Here is a 23,014-nt window from a genome sequence, read left to right on the forward strand (position 1 = left end):
ACTGCCGAAATTCTTACGGGGAGAAGCTCTGAAAACTGCTAATTACATAACTAATAGGACACCGAGCAAAGCTTTGGACAAGACTTCCTTTGAGTTATGGACAGGGAGAAAACCAGGGATCCTACACTTTCGAGTTTGGGGCAGCAAGGCAGAGGCAAAGTTGTATAATCCAAATGAAAACAAACTAGACCCTAAAACTACAAGTTGCTACTTTATAGGTTATCTAGAGAAGTCAAAGGGGTATAGATTTTACTGCCCATCCAAAAGTACCAGAATTGTTGAAACTAGCATTGCCAAATTCATAGATGAAAATGCCCCATCTAATGTTGCTGCAATAGAAGAGTTTGATATGGATGAATTTTCTGGTGACAGCAACTTAGAGAAAAATCATGCAGACTTGATTTATTCATTTTCGGATCAAGTGCTTACAGCACCAGAAAATCAAATAAATGACAACTTGCCAGCAGAACCTATAGTTGAGGAAATTCACAATGAAGTTCATAACCATATTGACATACAACAAAATGACAATCAAGCTGAGACACAAAATGAGGAAGTGCCTAGAAGACAATCCACAAGACAAAGAAGACCAGCAATATCAAGTGATGATTATGTGCTCTATTTGCAGGAGGTTGAGTTTGACATAGGAGCAGACACCGATCCAAGAAACTTTTCACAAGCCATGAACAATAAAAATTCTGAAAAATGGCAGATAGCAATGAATGCAGAGATAGAGTCTATGTATGATAATGGAGTGTGGGAATTAACTGAAGTGCCTAAAGGTTTCAAAATGATAGGTTGTAAATGGATCTATAAGACCAAGAAAAACCCAGATGGAAGCATAGAAAGATATAAGGCCAGATTAGTTGCAAAGGGTTTTACTCAAAAGGAAGGAATTGATTACAATGAAACGTTCTCACCAGTCTCAAGTAAAGATGCTTTTAGGACAATTATGGCTCTTGTTGCGCATTTCGACATGGAACTACATCAAATGGATGTCAAGACTGCTTTCCTAAATGGGGAATTGGAAGAGGAAATCTACATGACTCAACCTGAAGGTTTCGTAAAGAAGGGAGATGAACATCTAGCTTGCAAATTAAGAAAGTCCATCTATGGACTGAAACAGGCATCAAGACAGTGGCATGTCAAGTTTGATTCAGTGATCACCTCAAATGGTTTTTTGGAGAATCCATCAGATGAGTGCATTTATCTAAAAACCAGTGGGAGTAATTTTATCTTTCTAGTTCTTTATGTGGATGATATTCTTTTGGCTAGCAGCAACAAGGAGTAACTCATTGAGATTAAAGACTTTCTTTCAGACAAGTTTGCAATGAAAGACCTTGGAGAGGCATCCTATGTGCTAGGAATTGAAATAAAGAGAGATAGAAAGAACTTCCTATTAGGATTGTCACAGCAAGCTTACATCCTAAGGATTCTAAAACGATTTGACATGCTTAATTGCAAGGCTGGAGAATCACCTATGTCAAAAGGTGACAAGTTCAGTAAAGAACAATGTCCCACAACTAAACAAGAAGAGGCATTCATGAAAGACAAGCCTTATGCATCTTTAGTAGGGTCTGTGATGTATGCTCAAATGTGTACTAGACCTGACCTTGCTTTTGATGTGGGGATGTTAGGTAGATATCAAATAAATCCAGGGCAAGCTCACTGGATTGCAGGTAAGAAAGTGCTCAGATATTTGCAAAAGACAAAGGATTATTTGCTAGTTTTTAGAAGAGTAAAAGACCTGGAATTAATTGGATATTCTGATTTTGACTTTGCTGGTTGTATGGATAGTTTAAAGTCTACAAGTGGTTATATTTTTATGTTTGGAGGGGCTGCTGTTTCGTGGAAAAGTGTTAAGCAAACATTAACAACAACCTCTACAATGCAGGCTGAATATGTGGCAGTGTATGAAGCTTCTGTACATGCCATTTGGTTGAAGAATTTTATGCAAGAAACAAAGATGATAAAGTCTGTATTCAGTCCTATAAAGATCTATTGTGACAATAGTGGGGCTGTGAGTTTCTCTAAGAACAGCAAGAGAACTTCTAAATCTAAACATATTGGAACCAAATATTTGATGGTTAGAGAAAGTGTCAAAGAAGGTGAATTGCAAATCGAGTATGTTAGCACTCAAGACCAATTGGCAGACCCCTTTACAAAAGCTTTACCAGTTAGAATCTTCAAACAACATGTGAAGAACATGGGAGTTGTTGAAAGTATGGATGCTGCAATTGAGTGGGAGGTTTAAGCATAGAGGGAACTGTCTATCTTTTCTGCTAGTATTTTTGGTTTTTTGTTATTGCAATTTCTGTTTTTTTTTTTTTAGTTGAAGTTTAAGTAGATCAGTGCCATACAGTTAAATTTTATAAATTATTCCTTAGTTTCAGTTATGTTGAAGATTGAACTATACTTATCATGATTACAGCTTAATAGTTCAACTTAAACATTTAAAGTTTATTCACTTATTCAGTTCATTAAGACTAATGTACATATGTAGATATATATATATATTTTCTGGTATATGCATGCATACCGTAATTTTATATATATACATACAGTAATCTTACTAATAAGATAAGAGGAATTGCTTAAAGATTAGCAATTCATACAGTAGGACCAAGTTTACAAATGGTTAAGTACTGAGAATATGCAACAGATATTTGTAAGCCCATATTTTTTTTTAGTATTTCATGCTTGGAAAATGACTAAGGTAAGATGCAGTTTGAACATTAATGATTATGAGTTGTTTGGACAAATGATAGTCTAAAAACGTCTCATAGTCTAATGTCTACAACTGTGTCTTGACTAAGTTGATCTAAGTTAAGTTTTAGCTGATATCTCTAGCGCAATTACAGATTACTTGATGAATTATCAGTGAAGTCATTGATTAAAGAACAATGCTAGTCCAAGTGGGAGAATGTAAGATTCTAATGGACTGCAAGCCTTGTTCTATTCGGATTCAACTAACTGATTATTCTTAAGGAGCAAGTAATAGGAGTACTCACTAAATGCTACTACATGATTAGTTCATATAAAGATGGAATCCTAATCCTATATGAACTAGGATAACTTAGATACAGCTGCTATATGCAGTAAACCAAGCATGACTGCAGCAAGTCTTTGTATAGGAGTCAAATTAGGATTGAGTATGAGGTACCTTAGTGGGAGGACACTCATAATCTCATCACCCTATATATAGCATTGGTCCCTGGCTGCACCATAACGTACCCCCGAGCTTTTCATCCACTTCCCCATCTTGAGTGAAGTTCTTAAGCATAGTGTGCAGACCAGAAGGCTGGTGCGTTGAGACCTTATATCAAGCAGCTGGTGTGCGCGCATCTCGATTCACAGTCAATCCCCTGCAATTGTCATGAGTTCATCAGGTAAGTATACTGCTACCAATATGTATGAATATTTACTGGATACAATATATATATATATGTTTTGATTGGTACATATGAGATGTGTATGTTAAATAATGTATGAAGTAACTTACAACCCTTTCATCTTTGTGCTCATCTATTGAGATTAAAATTGCAATAATAACGAATTTTAGAAGAAACCTTTCTCTTCCGGTCCCATGATCATAAAACCATGTGCCAAAGATCGATGTTGTATTTCTAATAAGAACATGAAGGACTCTTTGTTCTTAATTCTTTTGGTGCAAAAACAAAGGGTCTCTCAAAACTACTAGATCCATTTCATCAATTCGTTTAAAACTTCAAATAAAAGATTTTTTTTTGCTGGATTTTAAATGATATTGTGGGCCTTAAAAATATGGGTTCTATGTGAGAATGAAGCTCTCCCTAACCTTGAGATTTGTTTCATCTTTTCCATCATCATTCATGGTTAATCACTAATAAAGAGAACTATTAATTAATCCATGAGGTGCAGACAAATGAGGACTATGGAGATTGCGAACATAAAAAAACATAGAAGATGAAGCTAATTAAAGAATCAATATTAAGGGTAGTTTTGGAATTTCAATTAATAAAAAGAAATAAAAATATTAAAGTAAATAAGAGGAGTGCAAATGTAGAAAAGTGGAATGCCAATATCGCTTCCCTATTTAAAATGGGAAAAGATTACGTGCCCTAATAGGGCATAAGATCTATGTGCCCTAATATGATGTGGCAAATTTATTTTATACACCTCATTAATTATTTGCAACATCAACTTATTTAGTTGCCACATCATTTTTGGTAAAATACAATATCACCCCTCCGAAATCCAATGACCTTGATTCATTTTTCCTATTAATTTCTCTTATAATTTCTCCTCCCCAATCCTTCCAATAATCCAATCTTGATTCATTTTTTCCATTAATTTCTCTTTCAATTTCTTCTCCCCAACCTTTCCAATCTCAATTTCATGATTCATCTTTCAATTTCTTTAGCTTTATATATTGTTTATTTTATCTTTCACACAAATCTAGTAATTTTTTTAATCTAAGTCCAACCACAATTGCCTGGCCAAAAAAAAACAAGTCCAACCATAATTGGGGGAGAAGAGGGGAAAGAAGGGCTGGGACGGGAAGGAAGAATTGGTGGGGTGAGGGAATAGGAAGAGAGGAAAGAAAGGTGGGTATCGATTACTCGAAGATTGCCACTTGAGGACATCTTCTTTCTCTGGCTCTTCAGTGTCAACAAAGTGAAAGGTGATCAGGTTATTAAGAGTTGCAAGGTCTTAAGAATTGTGAGCCTTACTTTGTTGATCTCTGTTGGGTTAAGAGGGTCTGGGGGTGGTATATGCTGGCTGTGAAGCAGCACTGTAAGACAAAATTACAACTATATATAAAACAGTCATGGGTCTAGGGGGTGGTATCTGCATTTGGCATTGATTTGGCTTTAATGGGCCAAATCAAATTTGGCAAAAGCTACTGAAACAATAGTAGTCTGAAGTTGGGGTAGATGGTAATGGAAATGACGTTGGGCTGGTGTGATGGTGAAACCCTTTGACCATGTGATCCAAGAGGAATTGACGTTATCCTACCAAAAAAAAAAAAAAAAGAATTGCTTTGTTTTCAAACCTCTATGCATGACTAATTATCTGAGAGAAAAAAAAATACCATCCACATATGACAAGATCAAAATAGTGAGGGGAGCTTTTTAAGGTTCTAAAATTTGGGAAAATTTTCTTAAAGAGATGAACGTATATTTAGAGGTTTTTTAATTTTATTATGAAACCTTTTTTAAATCCTTTTTCCTTTTGTAATTTAATTAATTTTTTATAGAATTTTAGACAAGGTTATATTCGTATTTTTAAAAGTTTATTTGGCATATATTATTAAATGTATTAAATAATTTAGTTGACATGAAAATTCGATGTCATTAAGGCACTCTAGCATTGCCCATTTAAAATATGTAATAAGTTACTAAAAGTGCTAAAAGGCAAGAACTAAAATGTGAGATTTTAGAGATAATAAATGCTAAAATTAAACTCAACAACAATCTTCAACCACTTCATTCATGGATGACTCAACTTGACACACATTATAGTATGAGTCCTTTATCTTTCAAAATGATCATTTTGTGCACTAACACAAATAATATTACTTCATAAATCAATGTTGTACAACCAACATGACAGAATAAACACAGCTTAATTAAACATGTGAGACATGACATTATTATCGCAAAGTTGCTCTTTAGGGGGTGTTGCAGTACTCCACATCGAATTGGTTTGCTGCACTAGCATATATATCACCATCTTACTCCTCATTTTCACCACTCAACTCCTCCAATGATTTTCCCTTCGTTTCAGGCACTAAGAGAGTAAACATCATGCCAAAGAAGTTGATGGCACCAAGCACAAAGAGAGTGTTCCTCATACCAATACCAGGCGGGTACAGGTCTCCCTTTTTTGGATGCTGACTTTTTGAAGCATACAAGAACCCAAAACCGCCTACTATAGCTCCGGCCTTTCCTGCTGCAGCTGATATCCCATGACACGTAGACCTTAACCTTGCTGGGAAGATTTCCGCCGGCACAACAAAGGTAGTGGCATTGGGTCCAAAATTGGAAAAGAAAAACGTAAGCGAGTACAATATTACAAACCCAATTCTATTAGGTCTCAAATTCCAATACTGGTAAGGAATTGCAAGTGCAAACATGAACGTTGTCATGAAAAAGAAACCCATTATTTGGATCGGAAACCTTCCAATTCGATCAATGAATGCCACCGTGAACCAGTACCCGGGAACAAGACTACACAACGCGATAAGCGTTTGCGCCCTTGCAATAATGTAAAGCTCTCTAATGGCGTTCATGGTTTCTGGTGGTGGAATCCACCCAATTGCGCTGAATATATCCTTTTGGAAGAGATTTTGGCTGTAGAAGGCAATATCAAATAAGAACCAAGTAGTGGTGGTACCAAGCAAATGAAGCCCATGGCGACGAGCAAATTTCTTGGTGAACAAGCCAAACGACGCATTGTCTGCAGAGTACTGCGTTGCCCCCTTTTCGGTCTTACGATCATCATTTTCATATTCAAGATTTACTTGCAACACCTTAGACATGTCTCTTGCTGCCTGTTTCGAATTCTTGGCAACGAGTGCAGTGTATCGAGCTGTCTCGGGCATTTTCATACGCCAGTAGTAAGTAAGAGCAGCAGGGACGGCTCCGAACATCAAAATGATGCGCCAAACATAATCAGCTTCCGGAACAAGAGAGGCTTTGGGGTTATCTGAGTAACTAGGAGCCTTAAACGCATGGTCAAACGCACTCGAAACAATTAAAGAAACAATCCCAGCCATCAGAATTCCAAACCCTTGCATGGCAAACACAGCGGCTACGAAAGCGCCACGTGTCTTTTTGTTGGCGTATTCGGACATGATGGTAGCTGAAAGGGGATAGTCACCACCAACGCCGAAACCAAGCCAGAACCGAAAAAAACAAAGCGTGGCCATCACTCCTTTTGAGGAGGACCCAAAAGAGAGGCCCGAGGCAATAGAGCTGAAGACCATCAGCATGAGGGTAATTCCGTAAACTTTCTTCCGGCCCAACTTGTCGCCGAGCCAGCCGAAGCAGAGCTGGCCCAATAAAGTTCCGCACAAGGCAACGCTGGTAACGGCTGAGGACACATTGGGAGGTAGTTCTCCGGGCTTTGGTTTGCCAATATCTGTGTAGTATATGCGGCCCAGGAGTTTGGTGACGAAGGAGATGGAGAAGAGATCATAGGCGTCTGTGAAAAATCCCATTCCAGCGATCACGATCGCTGTGAAGTGGTACCACTGGGTCTTGGCAACATCAAGTGCATTCAGCACTGCCACTCCTTCTTGATCTCTAGGCATGGTACGTACGTTCAATCTTATTAATATTGCTAATTAACTGCAAAACATTTGTATGTTTGTTAGCAATTCAAAATTAAAAAAGAAATAATATATAGGCAATCACAGTCATAATATATATTATATATTGATGATAAGATGATATTACTGATATGATGAATGATTGATTGATTGGTATTTTATTTCTGATGTGGGGAAATGGATTCGAATTTGGGATATTTTCAATATTGTGAACAAAAATACCTCAATAGCCTTGTTACGTACGTACTATTGGTTTGTAGAAGTTTTTTGTTATGAACTTATATATGTAATAAATGATATGAAAGTTTTGTAGCTACTTATTATGAATAAATGAGCTTCATAATTAATGAGTTTAGATATATGTAAGCAAATACAATATAACCTAACGAAATTATTTAAAAAGTTTGGAATTAATGATAGTGTTTGTACATCGATCTAATAACAGTCACTATAATAGATAGATTTAAATTTAAATACATGTGTATTAATTAATCACACATGTACTGCCTGCATGTATTTCACAAGCATGCAAGTACATATATGGTCAGTTTTCTTGTTGATGCTTCTTCATCACTTCTGTGGAGAAAGGGCGACTTGATTACATGCATGGTGATTAGCAAGGGATCACCTTGTTTTTAAGAGAAAAAAAAAAAAACTTCTATATGATCAGACCTAATAAAAATCACTGCATGCATGTGATCATTGATTTTTCATGCATGCATAAAATTTTGAATAATATTATATATCAAAGCTAAATTTGCACACAGAGAGAGAGAGAGAGAGAGAGAGAGAGAGAGAGAGCTAGCTGACCTTTTTGGATTTGCAGTGGACTTGGAGGATGGAGCTAGGATGATTATATAGAGGTGAGGGAGGGAGATAAGATATATGATTGCAGAGAAGAGAGTGGTACTCATATATAATAAGTCAGTGCTGAATAATTAATATTTTTTTTTATGGCCGGCCAGGCTAATGAATCGATCTTAATCCTTAGAAATTAATATTAAACTTCCAAGTACCTGCAGGTGGCAGTAGTACATACTAGCTCCCTCCTGTATCTAAGTCATTCCCTACAAATTTATATTTCTTCCATTAAAACTTACATTTTTTTTTTTTTTCCATATTTTAACCCCTTGACTAGTTGTCAACTCACCTATTTTCCATATATATATATATATATTTCCTAATGCAAGGTTTTTTAAAATTCAAATATTGCAAATCTCTTTTATGCCATCAACCTTATGTCAGATTATTATTCACTCTTTATTTTGGTAATTATTGTTATTACTTTCTAAATCTTTGGTGTTTTTAATGCTCATAATTCATTGTTTGGACTTTTTTTTTTAATTTCAAATATGAATTTTCATAAACTTCTAATTAAATAACCTACACTAATAAAATTAGAATATATTATGCAATAAATAGAAATCTACGGAATATACTTCAACACACTTACACCATAAAATTTCAAGGAATATATATAATGAACCTACACTAGAAACAAGTAAATAACCTACAACAACAAAGGAACAAACATTTGTATAAAAAAAGAAAAAAACTAAGGAACCTGCATGAATTATTTAATAAGAACTTACGTTATCATATTCAATAAGGAACCTACGTACATTAGCTAATACACCTCCAACAGACAAAAAAAAAAACACCTATAACATAAAAACTCAAATATCTCCAATAAAAAAACGCATATATCTCTAATAAAAAGTAAAAAAAAACTCACATATCTATTACTTTCTATATTTAAATATGAATAATCATAATTCTAGTAATTTAATGATTCTCTATAGTTTAGTGATTTATGGGAGAGAGAAATCTGAAATCAACATTAATTACATAATGACAAAACTTGTAAATTAATAATAAGAAACTCATGGATTACTGTTATCTTATGTGGCGTAGACTTTTGAATATGGGCTTTAGCTATTAAAAAAAAAAAAAACTAATAGTGTTAGACTCTATACAAAATTAGTTTAAAGGGCTAATATTCTACTATCTCTAAACAATTCAAATAATTGATTTAATTAAAAATCAAGATAATCGTAGTTTGAACTTGTGTGATCTTTGAATAAATACCTTAGAAATGAACAGTTCGAATTATAAAATCATGTTGTGTAGTAGGCCCAAAAGAGTAGTTAGTGTCATATTATCTTACTAATGAATTGATTAGCTCTAGATCACTTTTGATCATAATTATAAGAGAAAAATTTATAAATAAGACACATACTTTGATGGTTGTTTCATTTCAGGACATTAATTTTGCTTTGTGTTATTGAAGGATACATACTTTCATTTTGTATCAATTAAGAACCATGTTTTTTTTAGTTTTTATCTCAACTTTGGCCTGACGTTAGACCTATCAAAACTCTACCAAATTCAAAAAAATTATACTGGGTTTAAAGATATGCATCTCCTCTTTACAACCATATAAAGATCACTCAAATCAGACATGTACAACTCCAAATAATCAGCCTCAAAGTAGGGTACCCGAAACTGCCTGATTTTCCAAATTTTTTTCTAGAGATCCGATTGGACAGTTTCGGGTGCCCTACTTTTGGGCCAATTATCTGGAGTTGTAGATGTCCAATTTGAGTGATCTTTATATGGTTGTAAAGAGGAGATGCATATCTTTAAACCCAGTATAATTTTTCTGAATTTGGTGGAGTTTTGATAGGTCTAACATCGGGTCAAAGTTGAGATAAAAACTGAAAAAAAAAAAAAAAAAAAAAAACATAGTCCTTAATTGACACAAAATGAAAGTATGTGTCCTTTATTAGCACAAAGCAAAATTAATTGCCTGAAATGAAACAACCATCAAAGTTTGTGTCATCTTTGTAAATTTTTCCCTAATTATAATACTTATTACCTCATCACTTAATTTATACTTACTTACTTTATACAATAGCGCTCTAGAGTTAAGTAGTTAGTAATTATGCGACACTAACTAATCTTTTGGGTTTACTACACAAAGTGATTTAATAATCCGAACCATTCATTTTTAGGTTTTTATTCAAAGATCATCTTTGCAAAAAATAAATTAAATAAAAATCGTTTAATCAACTATTAATAAGCTCATTTTGCTCAAATAGATAGACGAACACAATTTTTTGATAAACAATTGAAATAATTGTGATCATAATCAAATGACTAAATGATTTTCGATTTGGTTGATTTTTTTAATCTTTGAATAAGGAACTAAAAACTAAACGGTTCGAATTATAAGATCACGTTGTGTCGTAGGCCTAAAAGGGTGGTTAGTATTGTATTATTTTACTAACTAGTTAGCTTTATCACATTTTTACACTTAATTTACATCTTTAAATTTCATTATTAAACCTTGAACCATAAAATCGTATTTTTAGCTAGATTTGCAAAATGCTCTAAAGGTATAGTTAGTAAGTTAATACAAAATTAACTATCCTTAGAGAGAGAGAGAGAGAGAGAACTGACCTTTTGGGATTTGCAGTGGAGAATGGAGCTAGGATGATTATATAGAGGTGAGGGAGGGAGATAAGATATATGATTGCAGAGAAGAGAGTGGGCATAGTACTCATACTAAGTCACTGCTGAATAATGAATATTTTATGAGTAGTGTTAATCCCACCTCCCTTTCCTATTTCCCCAACCACCAATTAATAAAATTTTAAATAATAAATTTATTGTTTGTAAAATTACCTAAAAGGACAATGATTTGCAGGTAAAAAAAAATGTTGCCTTGATGTGGTTCCAACCATGGTGGCTGCCATGGCAATCTTCAAGCATGGTGATTATCATTGTCCATGCATGGCAACTGCCATAGTGTTTGCCTTTGATAAAAAAATAAAAAATAAAAGAAAGAAAGACACAAGACCCATATGTAATGAACATAATTTGATGGTATAATTAATCTGTGAGATATGAAGATGGTGATTACATAATTTGATGGTATAATTTTTGCCTTGATGCGGTTCCAACCATGGTGGCTGCGCGCCATGGCAATCTTCAAGCATGGTGGATCATTTTCCATGGCAACTGCCATGGTATTTGCCTTTGATAAAAAAAATAAAAAATGAAAAGAAAGAAAGACACAATACCCAAATGTAATCAACATAATTTGATGGTATAATTAATCTGTGAGATATGAAGGTTGTGGAGTGTGGTACATTCTTTGATCGGACAAAATGTTTTGTTGTTGAAGAGATATGAAGATGGTGATGGTTCATTGAATGTTTAGGATACAAATAGAACCTAGGAGTTGTAGAGATATGCAACTTTCAAAATGGTGATTGTAGTTCAAACAAAAATATCACGGACTTTAGGGATTAAGGGTATTTTAGGCATATTGAGTTTATGAGATGAGTGGGAAGAGTAGAAGTCATATACTCATATTTCTTTAAGATTTAGTGAGGGTGAAAAAATAAGGTGGGTGAGAAAATAGAGATGAGGGGTGGGAATAGTAGTACTCTTTTTTTTTTATGGCCAGGCAAATGAATCTTAATCCTTAAAAATTAACATTAAACTTCCACTACAAGAAAAACCTTAATATATATCAGTGATTAACCGATATCTATTTAGGTTTCCAACCGATATATTGAGTGCTGATATCTATTCTCTCATATTACATATCGGTTATGCACTGATGTCTATACTATATTAGATATCGTATTTGTTTGATAATCTGAAATGATATACCACTATCGTTATCAGATATTAATCATTTCTGATATCTTAAAAACTGCATTCCGATATGTAAGATACTTATGATATCATTAATAATTTTGAAACCGATATAAAAAATGTATTTAATATCGTCTTGGTACTTAAAATCAGATATAAAATGAGTATAACATATCGGTTTTGTAATTAACATTGGATATAAATGGTGTATCACATATCAGTTTGATACTTTAAATCTGATATAAAAAGTGTATAACATATCGATCTGTACTTAAAATTGGATATAAAAGGTGTATAACATATCGGTTTGGTACTTAAAATCTGATATAAAAGTATGCTTTAGATATCGGTTTTTTGTTTTTTAAATGATGTTGAAACTTCATTCATTATCGTTGCATTTTTACATAATCTGATATGCAATAGCTTCTTATATTGATAAAAATTAATTGGTAAATATGTATCCACACAACAATTACTAAGCTTCTAAAGTAATCCAACTTAAATTCTTCCATTCATATAAATGAATCAAACATCCAAACTCAGTAATGAAGTTAACAAAATAAGATTACAAATCCATATAAAAATATAGATAGCCCTCATCATGTATACCCCAAAATCACTATCCTATCTCCATAACCTTCACAAAATCCATCTCTATCTGGCTAAATCCTAATTAAACACATGCCAACATGTACAAAAATAATGAAGGCATGACAGTGCAATTCAGCTAGGCCTAAATTCTGCCTATACAAAAGATTTAAATGTGAACTAACTAGTATATATCTTCATATCTAAAACAAAATGCTCAAAAAGGTACCAAAAACATGCATGTTAGTCTAAATAAAATTCATGGAAACATAATCTCCTCATTCAACCCGGACTTCATCTATTTGTTCCTGTGTGTAACTGCTTCTCTTGTTCTTCAGGTGACTCCACTGAAAACAAAAAAGAAAAGTGCATTAATTAATAAGATTGCAGCAAGGATCCCAAAGTATTAAAAAGTGTATTCAGCAAGGATCCCAAAGGGCATTAAGAAAATATAGGCCAAAAGCATTAATAAGATTGCATCAAGTATTGAATTTAGATGGCTGCACATATATATATGATTCAGATGGCTTTCAGATGGCCTACATTTCGTGCATTCAGCAAGGGCTTTCAAATGGCTGCACATATATATGATTCAAAAAACATAGAGCCTCACTACCCTCCTAACCCTTACGTACAACCACCTATATATTCTTCATTTCTGGTTGCTTATCCCCTCCTCACCTATGATGGATACTTGGTTTCAGACTACAAGATAACCACTTACTTCTTACCCAAATTCATCTCTCCATCCCACAGACAGACACACAAATTTGAAGGCAAACTGAAGAATCAATCCCAGAAAGACCTGTGCATGGAATTACAGAAGTGCCTCCAAGAAGATGTCAATGATTAAGTGGCCCAGAAATGTATCTTTTATTTTCTTGTTTCAGTTACACTACATTTTTGGCCTCTGTAGTTTTACCAGATTGCCACTTAAAAGAAAGAGGGGAGAGAGAGAGGTGCAAGAGATTAAGAAATAGATAAAAGTTTAAACAGTACACCCATCACTCTTAACTCAAACTGCAGAATATTGAATGTAATAGCAATCCATCACATATAGTTCAAAAGAAAGTGAATTATGCAAGCAATGATGTTAGGAGTTAATGGTATACCAGCTGAAGCAGCTCCCTAACTTTCTTCACACGTTTTTGTTTCAACTTCGCCTCTTCCTGCTCCAAAATACATCAACAAATAAGAGAACAAGATTAAAAGCTACCTAGAACTTTGTTGTAATCAATCTTACAAATCCTAATGCATCAAAAGTAGCTCATAGGATGAAATAAATCACCTTATAGAGACAAAATATGAAATTCCAAAAGCATTCTGATATAGTGCAAGAAAACTCATACCTATCAGACACAAAATTTGAAAAATTTAAGTTTGCAGACAAATAATCACTACAACAAATCTGGGCAACACTCACCATTTTTTTCCTACATCTATTGCTCCATTAGCAACTAAATAGAGTTGGCTAGACCAATTGCCACTATACAGTCACTAAAATGTTGATGGTTGTACAGAATGGGGTGGCTATTGGTCTTCAGCACCCCAAAAAATAGTATGGTTGGCTAACTTCATCAAACCTGACATTGATGTAGACAGCTAGCAAGCCAACTAATGTGGCAGTCCAATGCTAAGTGAATCAAACCATTACTGTTTTGTGGAAGCGTTAGTGGCTGAATCGAGTCACCTTAGAGAATGGTTTCTGAAGTAGTTGCACAATTCATTACTAATGTGGCTTAGGAACTGCATTTTGCAATGGATCTAGCTACTAATATTTGCAAGCCTCACCCTCATTTTATAGTTGCATAAAAGCTGCCTTTTGCAATGGATTCAACCACTAATATATAAGAGCCTTACTTTCATTTTATAGTTGCATGAAAACATATATTGGAATAGAAATTAATTTGAAATTTATGAATTTGTAAATTAAGCACGTTCTGCAGTACATGATGTAGAGCATTTCTTTTATGCTATTCTTGGAAAATACAGTATTTACTGCATGATTTTCAACCTGTATCATGTGCATTTCCAAAGGATTGGATGCATATATACTAAGAACACTTGACACACAAGCAAGTTTACAAACAAAATTGGAAATTAAAATGGAACCAATTGTACCAGATAACCAAATTGAAGCCAACTGCATATTTATATATTGTAAGTCAACCATCACATACCATAAAATACTTTAAGTGTTCCAAACTTGTTGACCAAAACATACTAGACCTATCAGCCTGCCATCTCCATTACATCACATATTAAAAATCATTCCCCTAAACAAAAGGTCCAAACGGAACCAAGTAGACAGATCAAAACATTGAACACATCATCTTTAACCAAACTTGCTGTTATATATATACCAAGACCATCACCTTCACCTAAGTATAAAGCAGCAAGTTCACTCAATTTCACCTCAAGGGGACTATGTTCACTGAACTAAAATACCAATCAAAATACTAGAAATAGCTTTCTTACTATGATCATATCACCCTGCTCATGGATTAGCTGACATCTCTTCTCCATTGTCAGAAGTGGTCCTCATTTCAAATGTAAATTAACTGTATACAAGCTGCTGTGATAATTAGCATATAACAAATACAGAAATCTGCAAGAGAACCAAAAAATCATATTTCAGAGTTAGAAACATGCCATTATTAAAGTTAGAATTAATAGAAGTGAAAACATACCTTTTGATCATTACCATAAAAAATGGATGGAAAATCATCAACAGCCTCTCATGCTAGTCCTAGATCTTCAACCTTATTTCATAGTTTTGATTCAATCTATATGAATAAGGAAAACATTCAATCTAAAAACAGAAAAGTAATAAAGCATAACAGGGTTAACATGCAAAGTAGACCTTGTAAGTACATTAAAACATATATAGAATCAATTATAACACCTAAATTCTCAAATTACTTACACAATAATAAAGAAAATCATTGGACACCTAGAATTAATTATAAAGGACTAGTTAACTACGTCAACATTCCAACTAATTGGACACATTAGATGAAAATTGATAAGATAATAGAGGAAGAAGACAAACATACAAAATGCAAAAGCATGAAGCATGTAAACAGAAAATTAAACTACCTGGGAGGTCCCAAGCCTCACACTTTCTGAGATAAACAACTGCTACAACTTTTGACATGAAACTAACCAGAAACCCTTCAACATAGATAACACTTTCTTCATATGTAGGATGAAATTTGAATTCTGGAGGAAGATTCTCCTGCATTGAATTTTTATTAGTTTGATCGATTAGAATCTCAAACCAAGTACTGAATCGTTAAATAAATTGGGCAAAGCAGCACCTCCAGATCAAAAACAGAAATAACCAAATAATCAATTTATAATCAAAGAACAAGAAGCATCAGCCTGACAGAATACCTACAAAAGTCAACCAGAACAAGTGAGAAATACAGTTGAAAACTTGAAAAAGCATACCCCACAAGATAAAGTCCCAACATTTATCCTTATTAACATGTTGTTGGGTAAAATAATTTTATTATTCTTCTAATTTGCACGCAGAATATAATGGTTTTTTCCTAACAGTATACATACAGATCATAAATAATGATGGTATATATGCATATCACACAACTCTTGTTATGATTTCCCCTAGCAACTGCCCTTGCATACATGTGCATTCCAGCCTATGTGAACAAGAAAGAGTAGTTAGAAAAAGGAAATTAATCACATTAGTGCAGACCAATGGCGTACTTTATCATAATATTGAAGGTTCAAAGCTAAACACATGAAAACCTATGAGTGGAAAAACTGAAATCAAGCGGACCTACTAAATGTCTGAATTGCAGGAACATGTAAGATTTCAACGTAGAAAACTAATCAGAGATACTAAGATTGCGCAAGGAATAAAATCAGTGGGCAGACTAATGAAAGTATTCACCTCACAAGGAAAATCACATAAACACATTTAATTGTATAATGACTATGAGTCCTTCACCATGTGAAGATGTAGCAAAGCCCAAAAAGGTTATATGCGAGTATAATAAAGTGTTGAGTGCATCTGAACTTAAAATCATATCTTCAGGCATTGCATAGATATATCAAGAATCATGAAGCATTGAACTGAAAATTAACTTACTGTATTTGAGCCAACAAGCTATACAGCTTTTTTATCATCATCATCATCATCATCACAGATATAGTTAACAATGTCCTGCTAACATTGATTTCAGGAAAAAAAAATGTCAGTGATAAAGGTATTATAGAAAATGTACCACAGATTTCTTAGCGAGCTACCCCATATCTTAAAACTTTCATCAAACATTTAAGTCAGTATAAAAACTATAAGATTCTGAAGTGGTTATGGGTTAGAAAGGAAAAGGAAAAAACTAAGATAATGTCTCTCAATCAAGAATGTATCCACCCATAAAACATGGGCCAATCTGGGGAAGAGTGGGAAAATTAGCAGCTAACATAGCACCATCAGAATCTACAACAGGTGTCACTACACATCACTTGTAAATCAAATACTGATACAAAAATAATAATAAAAAAGATTAGAGATTTGCAAAGAAGAAATTAACTTGTAACATGAACATATACCCTTTTTCAGAAAACAAAACATCCCATCATAAATCTAACATCCAGGCATTAAGCGAAAAAAAAAAACTGCAAAGAACAAAAGTTACCTTTTCCTGCGTTTGGGCATTAAGGCTTCCAGGGCATCTTCGATTCTTTGGGAGAGGAAATCGAGAGGTAGGGACGATAGAGAGGGAGCTGAGCGAGTGGATGAGTGAATTTGGGGGTTTTGCAATTTTGGATGAGTGAATCGTGTTTAGGAGGAAGAGAAAAGAGAGACAGAGAGATCGAAGGAGAGTTTGGTTGATCTGAGTTTGGTCTCAATGATGGGTGATAGATCTCGTATCATTGGTCCTGAGGTCTCGTCGTTGCCTTCCATCAGTGAGAGAAAGTGAAACCCTAGAATTTGGGGGTTTTGCAATTTTGGATGAGTGAATCGTGTTTAGGAGGAAGAGAAAAGAGAGATAGAGAGATCGAAGGAGAGTTTGGTCGATCTGAGTTTGGTCTCAATGAGCGAGGGTGAGAGGGAAGGAGCTGAGTTTGGTCTGATGGAGTCTGAGAGAATGTGCCTGCGAGTGAAGAGTTGTCAAGCCTTTGGGAATTTTTGAGAAGCAGGATCGATGAGGTAGAGACCTCATGGATTCTGGTCTGGGGATTCAGCGAGGGTTTGTGGTTGAGTGAGAGTGTTAAGGGATAAATGGGGTATGAAGTTAGAAGGTACGTGGGAAAAAAATAAACTTAAGTGAGTGAACAGTAACGAGCGCTTTTTTCTTTATATTAGTTTAGGGTTTAGATATCAGATATGACAATTAGATATCAGTTTTTTACGTAATAGTAACTTATACCCAAAATTTTAGATATCAGATTTGGAATATGACGATATATAAATGTGTTTAAATATCAATTTTAAAAAACTAAAAATCTAACTGATATTAAAAATTTTTACAATATCGATTACGTTAAAACTGATATCTATGTAGTGATGTCTATTAAGGTTTTTCTTGTAGTGTTCCAACTTTCCAAGTACCTGCAGGTGGCAGTGGTACATACTCCCTCCTGTATCTAAGTCAAAAATTTCATTATTGCCTTCACCATCACAACATCTTGCTTCTGCATTGGGATTGTGCTAAACGCATGAATGATCACCTCTGCCTTCCAATTTTATATAAGCTTATTCGCGCCAATGCCCCCTGAAAGTAACTTTGATTTTTAATTTGCCCCCTGAAACTTCATTCCTCCCACTTTGCCCTCCGAACTTTACAAAATATCATATTTCGTCAACTTCGTTAGTCCAACCGTTAGAAATGCTGATATAACACCTGCGTGTCTAATATCTGGGACTGACAACCCGCCATGTGGACAAAAAAATTATTATAAAACTATAATATATCAAAAAAATTAAATAAATTCATATTTGAATTAAGAAAAGAAAACAAGAAAAAAAAAAATTAACCCCACCATTCCCTCCCCCACCTGAACCCCGACCCAACCCACCCCACCCCACCATTCCCTCCCCTACCTGAACCCCTACCCAACCTACCCTACCACCCTCCCCACCTTTCCTCACCGCCGGCAGCCCCTTCCACCGGCAACCAATGACTTATCTATTTTCCCCTCTCCTTATCTCTATCTTCCTCTCATTCTCTCTCTCTCTCTCTCTCTCTCTCTCTCTCTCTCTCTCTCTCTCTCTCCCCCTTCCCTTTTTCTCTCAGATCTGGGTTTTGAGGCAAACCGAGCCGCCAGACCCTACCAACGACTTCCATAATCAGCGACTTACCCGAAGGTCAGCGACTTTGGGTTTCGACTTGGTCTGGATCTGGGCAAAGACGACAGAGAAAGAGAGGGGAAAAGAGAGAAAGAGAAGGAGAGATGAGAAAAGAGCGAGAGATAGAGAGAGAGAGAGAGGGAAGGAAAGGGAAAGGAGAAGGAGAGAGAAATACAGAGACAGAGAGAGGGAGGGGAAGCTGGTCGGTGGCTGAGTGAGGTGGGGTAGGGTGCTGCGCCGGAAAGAGGAGCCGCTGGCCCACCACCGGCGGCTGAATGGGTGGGGTGGGGTTTTTCTATTTTTTTATTTTCCTTTTTTTTAGAAAGTATTTATTTTTTCTTTTTAATGTAAAAGACCTAATTTCCCCTTCCTCGTAAGCGTCATGTAGGCTTTTTTGACGGATCCATAGACGAAGTTGACGGAATATTGAAATTGTAAAGTTCGGGGGGCAAGTGGGAGGAATGAAGTTTTAGAGGACAAATTGAAAATCGAAGTTACTTTCAGGGGGCATTGGCGCGAATAAGCCTTTTATATATCCACCCGTCATCAACACGACCCTATAAAGTTTCACTTTAACATTGAGTTTTTTAATGGGTGTTCGTGTAGTGTTAATATAGGTCAAATACTATTTTGTCAGGTATATATCAACCATTCTCATTTATGCTATTTTTTTTTTATTCGATGCAATTCAAACTTGTGATCCGACCAATAGTTTGAACCAAAGAATTAAATTTCGGATTTCGAGGAAATTTTGAAGATTTTTAAATTTCGACAAAAATTAGATGGAAACGACAGAAATTGCTATCAAAATACGAAAATTTTTAATGAAACTTTACCATTGTTTATTTAATATATTATCTACTAAATTGATAACAAACATTAAATAAACCAAATTATATAGTAGGTTTCATGTGATATAAGGTGAATATAATACGCGCTGAAGCAAATACTGTTAAATAAAATTAGTATATTCTTTATGTATAATTTAATTATACACTAAAATCTAAATCCTAATACTCTATATACTCTATATACCCTAATACTCTTTATACTCTATAATCTATACATTAAACCCTATATATTCTATATTCTTTAGGATATTAGGTTTTAGGCCCTTTAGAATATTTTTAATTATTTTTTTTATATAGAAATCTATTAGAGTTTAAGGTTTAAAATAACTAAACGAAATCCCAAACCTTTTTTTTTTCTTTCCAATTGGCCAAAGGCTCCAAACCCCCCTCCTTTTTTCTCTTTTTTTTTTTTTTTTTTTTTTTTTTTTTTATCTTTCCTTCCTTTTTTCCCGTGCCTCTCACCTAGCCAAGCTTTGTCTTCACTGAGCGTAATAACCCAAATTTTGGCTTGTGGTAATTTTGTTATTTAAATTTTTCAAACTTGTTTTAAGCTAGGTTTGTTTAAAGGAATTAGAAATTTCTTTAAGTTTATTTTAACTAACTTAGACCTTTGGTTTTGGTTCTAAAGCTTAGTTGTGTAGAAATGAATTTTAGAAAATGAAAATTCAAGAATTTGGCGATTATTTTGTTTTTCAGAATTAAATTAAGAGAGTAGAATTTTTCATAATTTTTTTTAAAGTAATTTGACTATTTTGAGGTCGTAAGAAATTAGTACTCATCAATACGAGTCTGTAGAATTTTTCGGTGAATTATTTGGAGTCTCGAGCTATTTTTGGTGAATTTATGAAATTGGAGAAAATAGAAAAATTTCGATAATTTCAATAAATTTCGGTAAATTTCTGTAAATTTTTTCGAAATTTCAAAAATTTCGGCGAAATCTTCACAAAAAATTATTAAATATGTGTTTCGATTTCGGAACCCTAAAAAAACGAAATTTAATACCTTGGTTTGAACTCATATATGCATATTATTGTTAAGACGTTAAACAATTCAAATAATTGATTTAATTAAAAATTAAGATAATCGTAGTTTGAACTTGTGTGATCTTTGAATAAAGGCTATATACCACTTTTGTCCTCTAACATTGTAACGAAATCTCAATCCTCCTCTCGTTTCAATTGTATCAATTTGTCACCTAATAATATACATTGTATTCCAATATTGTGCCCCTTCGGCTCAATTCCGTCATAACTCCATCAATTTTGATGACTTGGCAAGGCATATTGGTCATTTCGCCACTTAAACTATATATGAGTTGTCACGTGTACAAAAAAAAATTAATAAAAAAAATCTAATATTTTAAAAAACCAAAATAAAATAAAATTAAAAAAAAAAAAACCCTCCCTCCCTCCCCACCCAGATCTAGCCACAACCACCCATCCCCACCTAGCTCTTCCCTCCCATAGCCACCCCTCCCTCAACCTTACCCCCGACCAACCATCTCCCTCCCCCCACCCAGCCCCTCTTTCCCGCAACCACCCCTCCCCTCAGCCCCAACCCCAACCCACCTCCCTCCCCCTCGACCAACCCCCTCCCCCCCACCTCGAGGACGAGCTCGATGCCGGTATCACTCCCAGTAGAGAGAGAGAGAGAGAGAGAGAGAGAGAGAGAGAGAGAGAGAGAGAGAGAGAGATGCAGCTGAGAGGCTGGTTAGGGGGTTGCTAACCCGGAGGATGAGGTACCCGATGGCCAGAGATTACGAGGGAGGTGAGTGGGTGGGTGGTGGATGCAGGGGAGGGGGAAGGAGGAGGGTTTGGGGGCAGGGGAGAAGGGGGAAGGAAGGCAGCTGGCTTTTTTTTATTTTATGTTTTTTTTTTTAATTCAATTATTCTTTTTATATTTTATACAATTTTTAAATATTTTATTCTTTTTTATTATTTTTATGTCTACGTGGCAAGGGTGGGTCCCACTTTTGCATCTATGTGGCAAAAGTGAGGTGTTGAGTGGTCCTGGTTGGTCGAAATAACCAAAGTGCCCTGTCACATAGGCGCCACGTAAGCATTCCTAACAGCAGTCATAACGGAAATGAGCCTAAGGGGTCAATTGAAACACGGATTGTAATATTAGGTGGTCAATTGAGACAATTAAAATGATAGAGGGTTAATCGAGATTTCGTTGCAATGTCAGGGGGCAAAAGTAGTAATAAGCCTTGAGTAAATACCTTAGAAATGAACAGTTCGGATTATAAAATCATGCTGTGTACGTAGTAGGCCCAAAAAAGTGGTTAGTGTTATATTATCTTACTAATTAACTATTAGCTCTAGAACACTTTGATCATACTTATAATACTTATTAACTCATCACTTTATACAATAGCACTCTAGAGTTAAATGCTTAGTAATTATACGGCGCTAACTAACCTTTTGGATCCACTACACAAATTGATATAATAATCCGATCGAACCATTTATTTTTAGGTTCTTATTCAAAGATCATCTATGCAAAAAAATCAATTAAATCAAAAACCGTTTAATCAACTATTAATAAGCTCATTTTGCTCAAATAAATGGACGAACATAATTTTTTGATAAAAAATTGAAATAATTGTAATGATAATCAACTGACTAAATAATTTTCGATTTGGTTGATTTTTCACAAGGTTGATCTATGAATAAGGAACTAAAAAATTAACAATTCGGATTATGAGATCACGTTGTGTAGTAGGTCCAAAAGGGTGGTTAGTATTGTATTATTTAACTAACTAGTTAGCTTTAGAATATTTTTACACTTAATTTACATCTTTAAATTTCATATATTATTAAACCTTGAACCATAAAGTCATATTTTTATATTTGAAAAAATGCTCTAAAGGTATAATTAGTAAGTTAATACAAAGTTAACCATCCTTTTGGCCCACCACATGATGTAATATCATAATCCAAACTATTCATTTTTAGGCTCCACTTCAAAGATCATTTTTGTTAAAAAAAAAAAAAAAAAACTCCAAAATCGGAAGTCATTTAGTCATTTGATTATAATAAAAACTATTTATATGGTTTTATCGAAAACAGTGTCTTTTATATATTTGATCATAGTTAGATAATTAAATGATTTATAATTTTGTTGATTTTTTACAATGATTATATTTAGAGTTACCTAAAAATAAACGGTTCAAATTATAAGGTTAGATATGCGATAGACCCAATAAAGTAGTTAGTTTTGTATTAACTTATTAGTAATTAGCTTTAAAGTGCTCATTTGTTTAGATTGATA

General features: G+C 34.4%; 1 long non-coding RNA gene and 1 pseudogene across 2 annotated transcripts; both read right to left on the bottom strand.

Annotated features, from left to right (window-relative positions):
- Positions 1 to 5,716: 5,716 nt before the first annotated feature.
- On the bottom strand, positions 5,717 to 7,297 carry LOC147291759 (low affinity inorganic phosphate transporter 1 pseudogene; annotated as a pseudogene).
- A 5,560-nt stretch (positions 7,298 to 12,857) lies between these two features.
- Positions 12,858 to 17,779, bottom strand: LOC147291760 (uncharacterized). 2 transcript variants are annotated; one of them, XR_015121366.1, is made up of 7 exons: positions 17,236 to 17,779; positions 16,686 to 16,760; positions 15,671 to 15,809; positions 15,262 to 15,357; positions 15,050 to 15,179; positions 13,684 to 13,740; positions 12,858 to 12,918 (listed from the first exon to the last, which is right to left on the bottom strand). It is a non-coding gene; the product is annotated as an uncharacterized LOC147291760 (long non-coding RNA). The 2 variants fall into 2 exon arrangements; XR_015121367.1 differs by having other exon boundaries at positions 16,686 to 16,763.
- Positions 17,780 to 23,014: the final 5,235 nt, after the last annotated feature.

This window comes from Dryas octopetala, chromosome 3 (assembly GCF_963921425.1).
Source record: "Dryas octopetala chromosome 3, drDryOcto1.1, whole genome shotgun sequence".
NCBI lineage: Eukaryota > Viridiplantae > Streptophyta > Magnoliopsida > Rosales > Rosaceae > Dryas > Dryas octopetala.